The following is a 6000-nucleotide window of genomic DNA, read 5'->3' on the forward strand; positions in this document are numbered from 1 at the left end:
AGGCCTTTGAAGGGTGCTGAGTTTAAAACAAGTTGGATGTTTGGGTTAGAGAAGCACAAGAGTTATATTGAAGCCAGGATAGTAAGTGAAGAATACTGGGTATGAGATGAGGTCAAAGAAGCAGGTCAAATATGTGGGGTCTTCTAGACAGTGGCATGATGTTTGCATTCTATTTTAGTGTGATGAAAGACACTGGAAGATTTCAAGAGGGTCAGAAACCAAATGAATAAATTTAAGTTCTCGAAGCTTAACCTAGCAGCAATAAAAAGGATGGGTTTTAGGGGAGCAGGGGTCGAAAGAGGATAAATTTTAGGAGACTAGAGTAGTAATGTTCCTTCGGCAAGATGCTGATGGCTTGGACCAGGACAATAGCAATAGAGATAGAAGAGGAAGACTTGGATTCTGACTCATTGATATTTTTTTTTAAATACAATAACATTTTTTAAAAAAGAATTAACAGGGTTTTTAAATAATAATAATAATAATAATAATAATAATAATAATAATAATAATAAAAGTAGCATGTGACACCATTTTCTGAGATGTGAAACCCAAAGCACACCAACCCAACCAATTTGAATTTTAAGTAAATGGAGAAGGGGAATTCATCAAGAATGGCTTACCACTAAAGCATCTGTCTGTTACGTGTGGTGATGCAAATTCCATTTAGGATTTGACATTAAAACGAAGGTAGAAGGACAAATGCATCTGAGAACTTAGAATGTTTCATAATAATGTGCCATATAAAAAAGGCTACTCTAGCCAGGAGTGGTGGCACACACCTGTAATCCTAGCAACTCAGGAGGCTGAGGTAGGAGGACTGCAGATTCAAGGTCAACCTGGGAAACTTAGTGAGACCTGTCTCAAAATGAACGTAAAAAAAGGCTGGGGGTATAGCTCAGTGGTAGAGCACCTTGGCTGTACTGTCTAGTAGGTGGCAGCGGGGTTGGGAATATTCTGGAAAATAATGTTTTATGTTATAATGCAGGTTAATTTGCCTATGCCCAGAATTTTCTAGTGGAGGTAGATGATTTCTTAGGACAGTATGAGTGGTAAACTAAAGTATTTCTCAATACCCAAGAGTAAAATAGCTGTGTTTATCCCTTAAAAATTGTTCCCTTTTAGATTCTCATGAATGATTTCTCTCACTTGAAATAGTTTGAGGAAATGTGATATTTTTTCCAACGACTTTTCAAACACATTTTTCTTGGCACTGTTTATGTGCTCATATTTCCAGTTGAAATATGGTTGAGACTCAATTATTGTTTAAATTCTTTTTTTTCTTTCAATTTTATTTTTCCTTGAAGAAGTTTCTTTGTCACTGTCCAGTTTAAATGAAGTCACTACTGAGAGAAAAACGAGAAATTTGGAACGATTTCCATAAACTTTTGAACCCCAACAAGCTACTTACCCCATGAAAATCCCCAGTAGGGCTTATAGGTTTTAGGATGAACCATTTTGGAAAAATGTTTTCTTCCTTTGCCGTCAGGTTGACATGGCAAAAGAAATAGTATTTTTTGTATGGGCTTTTGTTCTGGCATATTATTTCTCAAAGCAAGGGTGTAGAAGCCATGAGAATTTTTCCCTGGGGGAGACAAAATTGCATTTTCACCACTCAATCCTCCCCGTGGCAGAGATTCAGTAGACATTAGGTGAATTACACTGGATTCCAAGAATCTGTTTGAAATCTTTAATCAGTTCCTTTCATCTTGCAAACAGTGAACTGGAAGAAGAGGTCTTTAGATTCAAGACAAAAAAGCTGCATGTTAATTAGGAATTTCATTATTTCCCTTGAAATTGAAGAATATGAAGAATATAAAGTTTCTTTAAGGACACTTTACAACTCAAGGCACTGAATGAACAAACAGAACCGTTGCAATTATCTTGCTAATTCTATATACAAACTTCTAAATTCCTATTTATTCTTGCAGCAGGATAAGCTAGATCCTTCCCATTACTGCCCCATATGGGAAGAGATGTGGGGATCAAAAAATTCTGTGGTAAACTGGGCACCATGGTGCATGAGTGTAATACCAGTTTCTCGGGAGACTGAGACAGGAGGTTCTCAAGTTTGAGGCCAGCCTGGGCAATTTAGCAAGATTCTGTCTCAGAGTAAAATTTAAAAAGGGGCTAGAGAAATAGCTCAGTGGTAGAACATTTGCCCAGCATGTGAGAAGCCCTGGGTTCAATGCCCAGGACTACCACCAAATGAAAAATAAAAACAAAAATCAATAAATCTCAACTCATGAGGGACCTTTTCAATGAAATAGATTCAAAATGGAAACAAAAACTCCTTCACCACAATAAAATGCCAAAATTTTAATAATAGGAATAGATGAAGATCATATTAATTGGCTGAAAATTTCTTTTTTGGCCTGTTCTACTGACCTGCATTGTTTTTGAAAGATAATAATGGTCTTGGGGAGAGATACTTGTCTTTGGGTAGTTCATAAGGAAAGTTGTCTGAGCCAACAGTCTTCACTGTCCCAGAGTAAACAAATTTGAACATTCCACTCTAGGACCAATCTACCTTCCTCCTACCTCAGAGTGGCTGAGGCTGGCAGAGGGAAGTACTTCTAAAATCCATCAGAAAGCCAAAACATTAATCTTTGGATTTAACAAGAAAAGACAGCAGCAATGAGGGCCACTTTCTTTTATGGGAATAGGGCAGAGTGGAGTAGATTTCTATGGCAAAGATACGGGAACACTAAAAAGGGGATCATGGAGGAGGACCTAAGAGGAGGACAGCAGAGGCCTGGGAAGATAGAATTAGCAAGAAAGCAGTGATTTGAGGAACCCCCCAAAAGCCTAAATTGTGAGTCCTTGTCCTTTCCACTTGCCTCCACCTTTCCCCATGTAGAAGAAGTGGGGAGATTACTCAGATAGGGTTACAACTGTTGGTCCTTCTCCTGTGAATTATTTTGTAATGCTGACCTAAATATTTTGAAAAAAAAAAAGTCTGGATACTCCTTTATCAGTGTTCAGGAGGTATGTGAACTTGGGAAAATATGTGTGCATATATTTAGAAAACAAAAATTCTGATCCCTTGATGGGAAGATGGTCTGAGAAGGACATAGGCCAGACTCTCCTCCATAACTAAGAAAAAGAGAAGTTAACAGGTGCTGGGGCTCAGAACACTATATCCTACAGTATGGTGCTATGGCGTGCAGAGTATTTTGAACTGAAGAACATTGAAGGGTCTCAGAGGCAAGGTACTTCTTACCTTCTCCACCCTCCTGTCTCCTGTCCTTTCTTCTGCAAAGCAAGTCATAAAACCTAGAAATGTCACTCTCTGGCCTTCTCTCTTTTCCCCTGAAGCTTCTCATGTAACAGGTGTTCTACCTACACTGAGAAATAAGAAGGCTACACAGAGAGGCTAGAAGAATCTGAGCAGACAAGCCTTGCTGTGTTCCCCCTTTGGTTTATGACCACCAAAACACATCTTTTTTTTTTTGATCCAGTGGTATTTCTTTCTTTCTTTCTTTCTTTCTTTTTCTTTCTTTTTTTTTTTTTTTTAGTACTGGGAATTTAACTCAAGGCACTCAACCACTGAACCATACCCCAGCCCTATTCTGTATTTTATTTAGAGACAGGGTCTCACTGAGTTGCTTAGTGCCTGCCTCACTAAGTTGCTGAGGCTGACTTTGAACTTGAGATCCTCCTGTCTCAGCCTCCAGAGCCACTGGGATTACAGGCGTGTGTCACCGCACCCGGCTTCCAATGGTATTTCTTCACAGCTGTCCATTCTTCATGAAATCAAGCTAAAAAATACATCATTTTACCTGGGTCTTTGGGTTTCAATTTTGGAGGTTCTCATGCCACATAAAACTTCATTAACTCAATTTGTAATGGTAACCTCTTGCTAGCCTCTTTTTTGCTATATAAATGTTGGTAATGACCCTTGATATGGGTGACAAAAAGATACTACATCTTTTTACCCCTACACAGGCCAGCAGAGGACCCCTTTTCATGGAGACAAGATGCCTGCTTTGTCTTCATCACATCTGGAGGACTAGCAAAGCCTAGCCACTCTGCGAGTCAGGAGGGGCTTTCTGGCACACCTGGGTCATGTGAGATTAAATTGCTTTTATTACAAGGGTTTTCATTAGGGATTTTCAGGCAGTGGAAAAGTATGGCAGCAGTGTTCTTCCATGAGTGCTAATGAAATGTCTTTAGATGGAGGACTCTGTGCTGGGTTCTGGGAAAATTACTTCTTTTCTGTCTCTGGCTTTCAGGTCAGGATATCCTAACCTGCTGGGGAAGACAACCATGAAGAGATAACTCAATTCAATTAGATGGAAGAAGGACCTGAGAAATTAGACCAGGTAATTCATCTAAAATATGATAAGGAACTGAATTTATACAGTGGCTGGAAGGATGAAATGAAAGAAGGAGGCTAAGAAACATTTAAGCTGATTAAAACAGATTTGATAGGCAGTTGGATATAGCAGGATGAAGTATTGGAGAAGAAGCTCTTAGACTCCTGCTTGGTAAGTCTGATCTCACTTAGTTAAAAAAAAAATGGATCCAGGGATGTAGCTTATGGGTAGAGTGTTTGCCTGGCATGCAGGAGGCCTAGGGTTCTAGCTCCAGTGCCACAAATAATAACAATGATAATAGGAATAATGATGATGAGGAGGAGGAGGAGGATGAATTCTAATCAGGTATGGTAGCACACACTTGTAATTCTGGCCAAAAGGGAGGCTGAAATAGGAGAATGGCAAGCTGGAGGCTAGCCTGGGCAACTTAGTAAGACCTTGTCACAAAGTTAAAGAATTTTGAAAAAGGTTCTGGGGATACAACTCAATGGTAGAGCAATCTGGTTTCAATCCCCAGTGTATCTCTCTCTCTCTCTCTCTCTCTCTCTCTCTCTCTCTCTCTCTCACACACACACACACACACACACACACACAGAAAGTGAAGTCCAAAAGTCAATACTGTCAAAGGGAAAGGAAGTACTGAGAAGTTGCTCTAACTTGATTTGTCCTCTACTGCCCCACAAGATGATACTTATTCAAATTGACAGGTGAAGTATTTTAAACCTGGGAGCTTTGGTGTGGGTTCTAAAACAAGCCACAAAGTGGAATTCAATTCCTGGGAGTGTCAGAGCTGCCCCTGGATGTCAATGCCCAGACATCACCACGAGGACAGACTCAGCACAGGTCAGGTGAGACCAGGGTCAAGGAGAGGCGGCAGTTGTGGCGTCAGGGCTTTAAATCTTCTGTCATGAAGGAGGGTGTTGTTTTGCCTTTTTGGATGAATCCATGTGTGTGTTGGAGACTTTGTAGACTCTGGCAGTCCTCGAAGGGTGGGGCAGGGCACTCACCTCAGGGAAGGGCAGGGAACAAAGAACATAGGCAGACTGAGTTGTCCAACACCAACAGCAGATGTACCGTTTCCTCTTGCAAAAAATGAAACAAATGTCAAGACAAGGGAGATACTTTCAGTAGGACAGTGAAGCAGTTGAGAGCTGGAGACAGATTAGCTGGATTGACCCCTACCAGCCCTGAAATCCTGGGCTGCTTACCCAAGCTCTTGGAACTCTTTAACAAGAGCCGGCACCCAGTAAGTACTCAGTAAATATTAGCTTCTACTGTTCTGAGCAATTTGGGGCAGGAAAGAAAAACCAGAACTATTTTTCCAACCCTGAACAAGAAGCTAGGAAAAAAAATAGCTCTCAAAACAGCACTAGAGGCTCTGATATAGCTCAGTGGAAGAGCACGGGTTTAGTATTTACAAGGGCCTGGTTCCATCTCCAGCACCACAAAGAAATAAAATAAAATAAAACCAGCACTAAAATATAACTTCAAAAGCAAAGGTAACAAAAGGAAAAAAAAATAGATAAATTGGACATCCTAAAATTAAAAACTTGGTGCTTCAAAGGACATCATTAAAAAGGGGGTAGAGACAACCCACAAAATAGGAGAAAAAATTGCAAATCATATATTTAAAATGTATCTAAAACATATGAAGAACTGCTACAATTTAATAAAAAATAAA

This window comes from Marmota monax, unplaced genomic scaffold (assembly GCF_021218885.2).
Source record: "Marmota monax isolate L192 unplaced genomic scaffold, Marmota_monax_Labrador192_F-V1.1 WCK01_AAM20220418_F8-fsc00070, whole genome shotgun sequence".
Lineage (NCBI taxonomy): Eukaryota > Metazoa > Chordata > Mammalia > Rodentia > Sciuridae > Marmota > Marmota monax.